The sequence below is a fragment of the Rhopalosiphum padi genome, chromosome 3 (genome assembly GCF_020882245.1).
Source record: "Rhopalosiphum padi isolate XX-2018 chromosome 3, ASM2088224v1, whole genome shotgun sequence".
Classification (NCBI taxonomy): Eukaryota; Metazoa; Arthropoda; class Insecta; order Hemiptera; family Aphididae; genus Rhopalosiphum; species Rhopalosiphum padi.
Window position 1 is genome coordinate 52764188 of NC_083599.1, and position 13569 is coordinate 52777756.

Sequence of the window (13569 nt, forward strand, 5' to 3'; positions counted from 1 at the left end):
GAAAAGTCAACAACAATGAATTTTAAAATTTTATTAAAGAAATCTATAACAATTCAAAAAATTATTTATATATGTACGTGATCATTGGTGAACATCATTTCACCAGAATAAATATAATCTACTAATAATTGTAAAGCAGATGAATTCAATAATCTAATAGTCTAATACAGGGTTGGCCAACCTAAATGATCTTGCGAGCCACTTTGGAAATACATTATAATCCCGCATTCCAGAATATTCTATTGGCGTAAAACCAAATTTTCTTTTAATTATTTGATAAATCTCATGGGCCACAAAACTTAGCAAGGAGTATTCATTGATTACATGCAGAAAATGTAGATAATGTTTAGAGCAGTTCTATGATTAAACAAAAATAATTACATTTTTTTAATTGTCAATATAAAATTCAAAATCTGTTTGGATGTTTGTTATTACTTATTAATATATCTTTCAAGAAGTTCATTGAGAAAATAATGATTTTACTCATATCATATCAATATTAGTAATTAAAATGAACAATTTATAAAAGTATATATAAATTATATATAAAAAATATTCGTATAGAATAGAAATGTACTTAGAAAGTCAATCATTAGGTGTACCAATTTATGAATTTAAATAGTCTTTGAATGTGTCTGCAACTTGGAATCAAGTTACACAAATTAGAATATTGTTAAAATCTTAAAAATTATAATTATATCTTATGTTATCGATTCTGTGTGTATTTCATTGTTGATACACACACCTTTATATAGTTTTCTCAGTTGAGGTGTTTTTGACTCCAATATTTTTTTATATGCCACATATAACTTGAATTAATGACACCATATATCCGCGTCAACAAGATTGCAGTAGTATTTGCATTCATCTGCATATTATCTTGTGGACAGATCTGAAATGGAAAAATTAAATTAATTAAAACAGAAATAATAAAATATATTTAAAATAAAATCGATAACCAAGAGATACTATAAGTTTTGTTAATAGACTTTTTCAATAAGAATCAAAATATCAATAAAAGTCACACCAATGATTGTAAAGTATTGGAATGTGAAGAAAATATAATAGGTCTATGTAAAATAAATTATGAATTGTATATTGAATATAGAAGATTCTTAGCAACTTTAATATGCACTGGAGTTAACCATGGACTACAATTATATTATAATTGTTGCAGCACCGTAAAATCTTTCCAATATTCTTTGATTGCATGCAGAAAATTTAGATAATGTTTAGAGCAGTTCTAAGATTAAACATAAATAATAACATTTTTTAATTTTCAATATAAAATTCAAAATCTGTTTGGATGTTTGTTATAACCAGGGCTCGGAAGTTCTAGCAAATGCATATTTTTCTTGGTTCGTCCTAGAACATCCAAAGTAAGATACAAATATGTTTCACACTTCTCTGGTGTCATACACAAAATTTTATTTTGCTATTTTTTGCATATTTACGGTTTTTACTGCTATTTTGCTAATTTAAGGTTTTTAGTGCTATTTTTGGGTATATTTTCATATAAATACATATTATAGGACCTATTTCGCTAATTTGGAGTTATAAATGCTGTTTATGGGCATATTTTTAAAAACTAAATTTATTTAACCTACCAAACAGTTGCCTACGAATATGTGAACGAAGACAAATTGTTATATTTTAAGTGTCAGTCACATCGCACTATCATTAGATTAGTTGTATTATCGTGCTGCAGTCGTATTCCTGTCGATACCTACCAACATATTCTATGAAAAACATTAAAAATCTGTAAAATTAAATATATCTTAAATTTCATGTTTAAAAAAATTTGTTGAACATTTTATTTTGCATATTTTCCAATTTTTAGTGCTATTTATAGCGCTGATATTAATGTTTTTATGTGCATATTTAAGCGCTAAAAATTAATTTTTTTAGTGCTATAACTTCCGAGCCCTGGTTATAACTTATTAATATAACTTCCAAGACATGCATTGAGAAAAGAATGATTTCACTAATATCATATCAATACGAGTAATTCAAATGAACAATTCCTAAAAGTATATATAAATTATATGTTAAAAATATTTGTATAGGATAGAAATGTACTTAGATCGTCAATCATTAGGTGTACCAATTTATGAATTTAAATAGTCTTTGAATGTGTCTGCAACTTGGAATTAAGTTACAAAAATTTAAATATTGTTAAATTCTGACTATACCACTGGTAGTTACATATTTTATTTAGATACTTCCATGTTATCTTGGCTACCAAAATATTTCCAAGACTACTTGTTAGAATCATCTGGGGTATCTCGACTTCCTTTGTATAAAAATCTAGTTATAAATGTATATTCACCATTGTAATTTGTATCATCGTATTTTACAATTTTCTATACTTATAAATGACTGAATTTGTTTGGCTACAAAACCTTGCAAACAATCCACTATATAATAGGTTTTTAATGGATCTATAAACCTGATTTCCTACTTAAAAAAATTACTAATTAAATGTATTATAATATTATAATCAGCTCTTATATATACTGTATATTCTTTTAAGTTTGTTGAGTTGAGTTAAATAAATAAATACTCTTTTTTTATACAAATTTTTAGATATTATCTAAATGTTCATTTGATTACATTTGATCATGTTTCAGAATAGATTTAAACCTAGAATTATTACTGTTATTAACTAAATGTTAATTAAACGTCAATAATATAATACAAATATATAATTTTTTTTATTATTTAATTTTGGTATTCAAGATACCACAGATATACATAGTCGGTAGTCTTGGAAATATTTCGGTAGTCGAGATAACACGGATGTACCTATATTTATTATATTAATATTTTTATATTATTATTATTATTATCTTTAGCTCCATTTATAAATCAATATATATATATATATATATATATATATATATATATATATATATATATATATTATATAATTGTGTCGTAACACAGATACAATAGAATTAGGTATGAATAATATAAAAATTCACATTTAGTTTAATAACAAAGAACATAATTTGAGGTATATAATTTTAGAAACATTTTTGATTAACAACTTTCTTGATTTCTGGTTTCTGGTAAAACCTCTTCAATTTGAATTATCTTAAAATATCTGAGCATGTTAAAATTAAGTTACACATACTGAGTAAAATTTTAAAGTGAATATAATGTTATTATTATATATTATATGTTATCGAATCTTTCTGTTGTTGATATATATCATTGGATACAAATTTCATAGTTACTATGACGCTATGTTACATAACATATAACTTTTCATATGCTCAATTTAATTTGAAATTTTTTGTTTTGACAAAAGTAAAGAAAAATAATTTATGGCTATAAATTATACTTTTATATTTTAGTACTATTTTGTGTAAGACTTAAAAGACTGTCCCAAATAAATATATTCCAGTTTCAATCTATAAAAATTAAAACTAAAAACTGACAACAATAAGTAGAAGACATATTTTTATATTGCCTTGTCATTTTGAGGCCCATTAAACATTAGTTAATGTATAGGTATCATTTATAATATAAATATAAATTTTATATAACTCAATACCTCAACTCCTGGTTTAGGTATTCATGTTTATCGAAACAAAAAATTCACATTGCTGTCCTATTCGGAATTACTATAATTATTCACTTTTTTCTTTTTAAAATAGTTATCAAACTGATTATATTACATTTTCAAATCATTTTAACATTTAATGGCTTAAATAAGTTAATTTGAATTTGAATTCAGTGTATAAGCTATTAACTTTTTTTAAGTATGTGTTTTTATTTTTGTCAAAACTAGCTTTTAATATAAGTTCATCATTACTTAGGAACATGGTTGAGTAAGTTGAGTTCTTATACAACACTTCAAATTAATATTTAATAGCACGACTACTTATTAAGCATTAAAGATTGACAACAAATATCATATATGTTTGGGGTGTGGCAAGTCGTTTATAATAATAATTCATTGTTATAAGTATACCTAACATATTGTGTATATTATAGACAATTAGAAACAAATTAATTTATGAATTTATGATTTGTTTACATTACTTTCATTACAGAGCTTCCGGCGATCAATGACGGTGTTATATAATTAATTACTAACTGGTTACCACGACACACATTTTTTGTGTGCGACTGCAAAGAAAGAGCAATCTATGAAATACTCAAAACGGTATTCGAATTATACACGATCGGTCATTACATTTGCTCAACTGAAAACAAGAAACAAGAATACAAATCGAAAACGCATCGAAAATTTGACATCGGTAGTCATAGAATTAGAGACATGAAGTCGAGTGCGTACGTATCGACAGATATGAGAATAATATTGGGCGCGAAGATCGGTGGTATAGACATCAAAATAGTGCCGAATCGAATGTTATCACATAATACCATACTTATCAGCGGTCGATTTTTATAAACCGACTAGTTGAATTCAAATCGTATTCGCGATAGAGGCGTTCGCCGGTCGTGGCGAGGTGTAAACTACGATTCAAGCTATTATAATGTGAATATACAAAATATATTAGTCTGTGATATTAATATAATATAATATATCATAATATTATATAGCTGATGTATAGACATTATATCTCAAATCGCGGCTCGTGGGATATTGAATAACTCAATTATTTGTATATAATATGTGTATATCTACAGCCGGTTCCGCACCAAACGCGCAAAAACCGTTTTGAAACGTTTGCTACCATGTTGGACGTTGCGCGCGCCGCGCGCGGGTGAACGTTTGTTGCGGACCCGCGCGGCTAATATGAATTTAATTTGCGGGGGCGTGTTCGGACGTCTTTCGGTTACTGTAGCCAGGGCGCCACTCGTCTGTCAATGATTTCAATTTATGATCACAGCGCGCGCGTACTGTTGACTCGACGTCGGTCGTCGGTGCGCCGTAACTGCGCGTGCATCGTGGCCATTTTATAATGTATCACCTAAACTCTGCATAAAAGGTTTTTTTTAACACCCCACATAAGTTTTTTATTTTTTTTATTGTTTAAATACAATATATGTAGGTAATTAAAATATAAAATGAAATGAATAAAAATAATATTAGACGGATTCCTAATACCGGAAACAGCGTACCTATTAATCCAAACGATGTGTCACTAACATTTATGCATCAATTATTTTGAATCATAAAAATACATATAATATATATAATAAAAATAATATTAATCAATACATACAACGAACATCGTTGTCGGTATAAAATTAAGTGTAACTTAAAAAGTTATAATGTAAATTAAAATTAAATATTATTAAATGAAGCTAAACTTTTTACAAAATTATATCTACCAATTTAATTGTCGTTTTTTTTTTTTTTTTTTTTATAAATTGCATATTAGTTTTTGTTGAGTTCTAATAATCTTACTTTCATTATTATTGGCTGAATTAATTCGTATGTAAGAATTCGTCTGCGAAGCCATTACATTTTTAATAAAAACCGCATTATTTAGATGGGCTGAAGTAAAAAAATCGTAAATAGCAATATCTTAATTTATTTTATGGCATGCGGACATTTGGTTTTTAGATTTTTTGAATGCGGAGCTATGGTGCGGACAGTAGGTACCCCATTTCAACGAATGACAAACTAAACAGTACCTATGTATGATCGTATAATTGATATTTAAATTTCAGAAATAGTAGTTAACAGAAAAAAAATTATAAGATTCACAAAAGTTATATATTAATTACGCCAGACGATATTAAGGAATGTAATGATATATATATCAATATAATATATCATTATTAATTTATTAATTAGATTTGATTAATTTTAACATTTAACAATTTAAGTTTAGTTACACATATTATAAATAATTTAACAATTTCTAATATTATAATATAATTAATTTTAACATTTAGAATTAAGTAGATAAATAACTTATCAAATGTCATATTCACAACATATACTATAAAAGCACAAGAAATACTCAGTAAGGCGCTCAGTCGCACACCCGATCAATATCCCGTCACTGTTCATGTATTATGTTATTACTTATTAGTTTTCAAAAAACAAGTTTCGTAAGAGTAAAAGTAATATACCTATATTTAACATATACATAACGCATTGTTATAAATAGGTACACATTTTTTACATAAAAGGAAAACTCTTACTTTCATCCCGAATTGAGATTACATATTAATAAATATATATATAAGGTAATGAGCTAGGAATATCGATTTAAATATTATGTATTAATTTTTATACTAATATTAAATCAGAACATTATACCAAATTTTTAGCTCATTACAGGTACAAAAAAAGTTTATACAATACATGTATTGCATCGGACAACATTGAAATACCTGCGAAAACTTTATAGTTTAATTACTTGTAAAAGTTAAAAAATAAACGATATATTGATATGGCTGGCGTGCTGCCGTTTACATCATTTAAATCAGATAAGTTAAAATTAATATGAAAAATATAAAGTTACACGACTTGTTTCCAACTGAACAATACCTATATAGTTTCGTCATTCATATTATCTTCTAGTGCTGTACAATAGTAGTTTAAAATAGGTATAAATTTAGTATGATATTATAATGAAAGTCATTTTGAGTGAACGTGGCAAAAAACTAATTCTATATAACAATTATGTAATAGTAAAAATATATGTAATTGGTTGTGTACAGAAAACAATTGTAACGCAAAATGCTATGCCGACGATGGTAATACTACTAATACTATAATATAAAAAAAAGAAACTGAACACCACAATAATGAGAGAGTGATTCTAAAAACCATAAACGAAAAATATTATCATATCAAGTAAATACAAAAGCGGATAATCATTGTTAGTAAGTTAAAAAAATCAAAAGCAATCATTTAAAAAAAAAATGATGTTACAAGATCAACTTTCTGATCTAGTAAGTAATAACCGTGGTTTATGTAAACATTTAAACTATAACTATTATTTAAAAGTTTTGAGAAATAATTCACCAAAAAATTAATTGTTGATGAATGAAATACAATTTTACAGTATGTTTAATTCAATATATTAAAATTATTTTATTTATAAAGCACTAATTTAAAGTTATTTTTTAAATTATTTAACCAATAATCAGAATTCAATGGTTCTATTTATTTATTCTTATTTTATTAAATTTAAGCAAATTCGTAGGTACATAAATATTGATATATGATAGTTGATGAATATATAAGTAAATAAAAAACCTTAATTTTAAATATGAATGAATTAAGTACCTACCTAACTCTTTGTGTGACAAGAATTATTGATGTCCTAAGTCCTTTTATGGTAAATATAATAGCGAAAAGGTATAAACGGTATTTTGGCACTGAGTCTCGTAAATCCTAAGGATGACTAGGGTAGATCACACATAAATTTGGTTTTAATTAACGAAAACCAAATTTTTTTTTTTTTATTTAAATAGTTGATACTAATTATTAATTAATGATTGTAATTATGTTTTTATTATATATATTTCAACTAAAGAAAAACGGAAAACGACAGAAAGATATATTAATTTAAACCGAGGTTAGGCGCCCAGTAATATAGCTAGTAGTGTATAATGTAGGTACTTAGTGATCTAAAAAATATATCTAAGATTTGGGGTTTTTATTTATTTTAATGTGCCTAAAACTAACTACATAATTAGTACATTTTTATGACTTGGTTGGTAGATTAATTAACCAATTTCTTAATTTATTATTTTACTAAATAACTAAATTTCGTAAACTTTTTAAGTACCTAACTTAAAAATAATATACCTAACTAATTGTTATTTTTTCAATACTCATTAAACATTATCACTAGCTTAATAACAAAATTATAAAGTACCTAACTAACTTTTACACATATAAATTAAGTTACTTATTATGAACGTAAAATTTTGATCTGGTATCTTTAATACTATAAATATAATTAATTGTGTAAAAAATGTGGGTTAAGCGGGTTAAGGTATATTTTACCACACTGCTAACTTATTTTGTTTGATTTTGCAAAAATCTAACTATTATTTTTTAAATTTTACCTGTGTACAGGTGATATATAACCTTTATACACTTGATATTAACACAGGCCCAAATTACATTTGTGATTTTTTGTTTACCTGTACCTTGGGCGCAGTCTACACTCGCCAAAATCTACATTTAGAAGCTACCTACCTACAGTAGAGAGATGAATATCTAGACAAAAATAAATTCCTATATGAAACACAATTAACCCTTTTACCTTACAAATAGAAAATAGTTAATGTAATTTCCTATACGGATATTTTTACCTGAAAAAATCGGGTAATATTCTACAGTCCAACATTTTTAGTTGAGTACACGATAGAACTGAAAATAAGGAAAAAGAAAATATATTTTTTAAATGTGCGCTAGAAAAATAATTAACTATAAATAGCTTATTTAATAGTTATCTACAATTATTATGTATGTAGAGTATATAGATAATTATATCATCATAACTATTTAAAAGGTAATTTTCCATATCAATACTATCCAGTATTATCTGTATTTATGTATAAACAATACAAGGTTTATTATAAGTTATATTTATCGTAGTAAAAAATCAAAAATCGTTAGTCACAATTTTTGTTGATAAGCATTTAAAGTTCAAATATTTACGAAATGTGTTAAAATCGCGAAAATTGGCAAGAATTTTAAAGTTGAAAATTCATAAAATTTTTGTGAATATGTGTATATCTAAGGTTAAAACCCCTTTAATAAGGTTCTTCATAAGTTTTCTTTCAAGTAACTATAGAAAAAATTCTATCGTCAATGTAGACATAATTTTATGATCGTATAAAATTTAATTTTTTACAAAATCGTGTAAAATAACTATATATTACAATTAAATATAGGTAATAATATAATATATCCTACCTACTAAATGGGTTTTCAGGTATTCAGGTTATGTAAAAATAACACATAGTTTATAATATATGTAAAAATACTCAATGTTATTCTGGTAAATAGTAAAGTAAATTTATTTTTAACTTAATTTTTGTTCTTTAATTAGTTTTTTTTAACAGGGGATTAATGTATTTTTCTAGGTAACAAAGTAAGAAATTACTTGAAAAAATTTGCAAAAAACAGTAGTCTTAAAAGTCAAGTATTAAAATGATTTCAAATGTTATATTTTTATATTAGTTGTATACAATATTTAAATCAAATAATAGACAGTAAAAAACATTTGGCTCATGATACAACGCACTTTAAAAACTAAATTAATGTCATATTAATAAGAAAAAATCACATTAAATAAGAATCGTTTGAACAAATAATTCATCTCCATACCTAGTTATAATTAACATTATATGTCAATTGTCCATTCGTAGGAGAAAAATAATCATATAAGGAAAATGCAAATACAAAAATTCAATAATACAATACAAAAAAATAGTTAAGGGTACACTGAAGCACAGGCAAGGATCAACGTGCAATGCTACAGCATCTCTTGTTCTAAAATATCTTTACTGTCATCGGAATAAATATGCCTTAATAATTACCCTACTTATACATTCATTTTATCAATTAAATTAGTTATTAATTTTATTTCTAACAATCTTAACAATATCTTCAACATCAATATGGTCCAACAACCGACGGGAATGCCTCTAATTATTATTTAGATGAAAGCCCCCTAGTAGCTAAAACCCTCTGAGAAAAGTCCCGTTATCCCGGCGGCATGATGGTCCGCCACTAAATTCGCTATATCGGAACTAGTCGGTTAGATGCGCTCTCGTGGTACGTGGGAGAAATGTGGCTTCGAAACGAAGGAGCGCGGTCATTCAATTGCGTTTTCTCGTGGTACGTGGGAGAAATGTGGCCTCGAAACGACGGACCGCGATCATTCGTTTGCGTTCATTCGTAGTAGGTGGGAGAAATGTGGCCTCGTAACGACGGACCGCGGCGATCATTAGGTTGCGTTCTTTCGTTGTAAAAAGTATCACAGAATATAACAATCAGAATGGACACTGATAAAAATGTATACAGGCAACATATTAGGACGACGACTAACTTTCTATAGATTAATAATTTCGTAATACGCCAGGCAGATGACAAAGATACAACTATAACCCTTCTCCACCTATATTACTTTATAATATAAGGTTGTGTACTGTGGAGGGTTATTACTCCCTCCCACGGTTATCGCCCTGAACTAAACGTTGCATTCAAAATGCCTATATTAAATTCGCATGTTAAATAATTTATTTAAATTTGTAATGATATTAAGTTTTGTATACCTAGTACTTCAAAGTTAAAAAAATAAAATATTTTTCCAAGCAATACAAAACCATTATTAACCATTATTCATTTTAAATAAGATGTATAAACATTTTTTTTCAATTCTAAATAATTATTTAACCACAGTATATTTAATAAATATTATGTTTTTAATTCCATTAATATTTTTGATATGTTGAAAATCAAATATCGAATTTATTCATAGTAGTATTAAAAACAAAGATCTGAACCCTTCATCTCGCCGTCACCCGCAGCCGCCGAACTCGAGGCCATCTTATCATAAATTATTATCAGTTATGACATATTATTATTTCATATATTATTATTATTATTATTATTATTATCAGTCATGATATATACGTATTATTATTACTATTATTATTTCATATATTATCTTGAGTAATAAGTCATGACATATTATTATTATTATTATTACTGTGGCAATATAGCATGTTATCACCACTCACCTTAGATCATATACTATGGATAGAGCCTACCTTAATTATTGAGACATGATATTCACAATCAAATTTATAATTTATTTTTTATGTCATTATACAATATTAGGTCATGTCCAAAATAAATTCAATAACTTAGTAAAAATAACTGTTGAAGTCATATATGTTAAACACTGTAGTTTCTACAATTTAATCGTGAACTAATTGTTTTAATTTTTATTACAATCATTTACAAATAATAACTAGTCGATCATATCAAAAAAAAAAATCTATAATTACAGATAATTCTGAATAACAGGATAAGAGTTAGATACAAATATTTAAATATTCAGATTTCATGCCCAATATGATAAATAATATAATATCTAAGACATGTAAATTATACTATTCATCAATTTGTATCTTTTTTCAACACAAATCTATTTGAGCTTATGCTTTTTAATCACATTATTCTGCAATTTAAAGTAAAATATTAGTAAAAAGTGTATGAACTCCAGAAAGAAAAATCAAACAATTTCACTAAATCAACTCTAGCAATACATTGCAATAGGCTTGATGCTAAAAGGTACATAACTAAGAATAAAAATTAAAAAGTATTAAAGCCTGATTCAATTCCTAAAAAAAAGGTTAGAAAGTTAGTAAATTTATTTAATTTTTAAAATAAGTGATTGTATTGTTTTATATTAATTATTTATTATTATTTATTACAAACAATGTCTTATAAAAAATGTTCAAAAAGTAAGAAAAGTTTTTACTAAAACATATTTGACAAATTGGAAATCTTTATTCAACATATTAACAATTTAACAACATTATATGGTCCAAGCATCCACAATATTATAATATACTAAAATAAAATTTCTATCATAGTTTGTTACAACCCAATTTGTCAATTCAATCTGGAGTTCGACAATCGACTATCAGTAAAAATATTCCTAAACAAAAAGTCACTTGATAATATGAACAAAGCAAATACTTTTATAATTATTATTTTAAATATATATATATCTAATAAACATTCTTTTTGAATTATTAATTAACACAGTTAAAATCTTAAAAATGATACAATGATATCATACGTTGTCGAATCCGTCTGTATTGCAATGTTGATACACACACATTTGTATACAGTTTTCTCAGTTAAGGCGTTTCTGACACCATCGACTTTTTAAGTCGCCAATATAACTAGAATTGATAACACAATATAACTATATCAATAAGCTTATAGTAGTATTTGTATTCATCTGAATATTATCTTGTCGACAAATATGAAATGGAAAAATTATAATTAATTAAAAATAGAAAAAATAAAAATATTTGAAATTGAATCGATAAATAAGAGATATTGTAGCTTTTGTTCTGAAACTATCTCAATAATAAAAAAATCAATAAGTCATACCAATGATTTTAAAGTATTGGAACATGAAGAAAGATATTAGGTTTATGTTAAATAAATTATGAACTATATATTGAATATAATAGATATTAGGAACTTTAACGTATACAGGAATTAAACATAGACTAGAATTTAATTATTATTGTTGCAGCAGCGTTAAATATTTCAGTATTCTTTGATTATCTGCAGAATCTTTCGATATGGATGCAGAGCAGTTCTATGATAAAATATAATTAATTACATTTTTTAATTGTCAAAGCAAAATTCAAAATCTGTTTGGATGTTTGTTATTAACATTACTTCCAAGACATGCATTCAGAAAAGAATGATTTCACTCATATCATATCAATATGAGTAATTAAATTGAAAATATTTTAAAAGTACATACAAATTAAAGTTAAAAATATTCTTATTGGATAGAGATGTACTTAAACGTCAATCATTAGCTGTACCAATTTATGAATTTTAGATAGTCATTGAATGTGTTTGCAACTTAGAATTAAGTTATACAGATTAAAATATAATTAAAATTAAAAAAAAAAAAAAAAAACAATTATATCAAAAGTTATCAATTCTGTGTGTATTTCATTGTTCATACAAACACCTTTGTATACAATATTATCAGTTAAGACATTTCTGACACCATAAACTATTTATCTGTCTGATATAACTTGAATTTATAACACTATATAGTTGTGTCAACAAGATTACAGTAGTATTTGTATTCATCTGTATATTATCTTGTCGTCAGATCTAAAAGAAAAATATTAAATTTCTTAAAACAAAGAAATAAAGAATATTTAAATTTGAATCGATAAATAAGAATTTTTGTAGTTTTTGTTCAGAATCCATTTCCATAAGAAACAAAAAAAAATAAAAAAATATATGGAAACATGATTATTTTAAATTTTGTTTTTGAAGTGGAGAATTTTATTATAAGTTATCATTGTGATTTAAAAGTATTGAAACATGGAGACAAAAACTTAATGATAAATAAATTAATTGCATATTGAACATAATAGATTCTTAGGCACCTAAATGTACACTGGAATTAAACGTAGACTGCATTGATGTTATTATTTTAACAGCAGTATTAAACATTTCAGTGTTCTTAGATTACATGCTGAATCATTAGATATGGATGTAGTTTAATTATATGATAAAATATAATTACATTTATTTTTTTAATTATCAAAATAAAACTTAAAATCTGTATTGGAACGTGAAGAAAATTTATAAGGTTTATGTTAAATAAATTATGAATTGTAATAATTGTATATCGAATATAATAGATTTTATGTGCACTGTAGTTAAACATAGACTACATTGATATTATTTTACCAGCAGTGTTAATTCAATGTTCTTAGATTACATGCTGAATCATTAGTTATGAATGCAGTGTAGTTCTATGATAAAATATAATTAAATTATTTTTTTTTATTGACATAGCAAAACTTAAAATTTGTTTGGAAGTTTGTTAT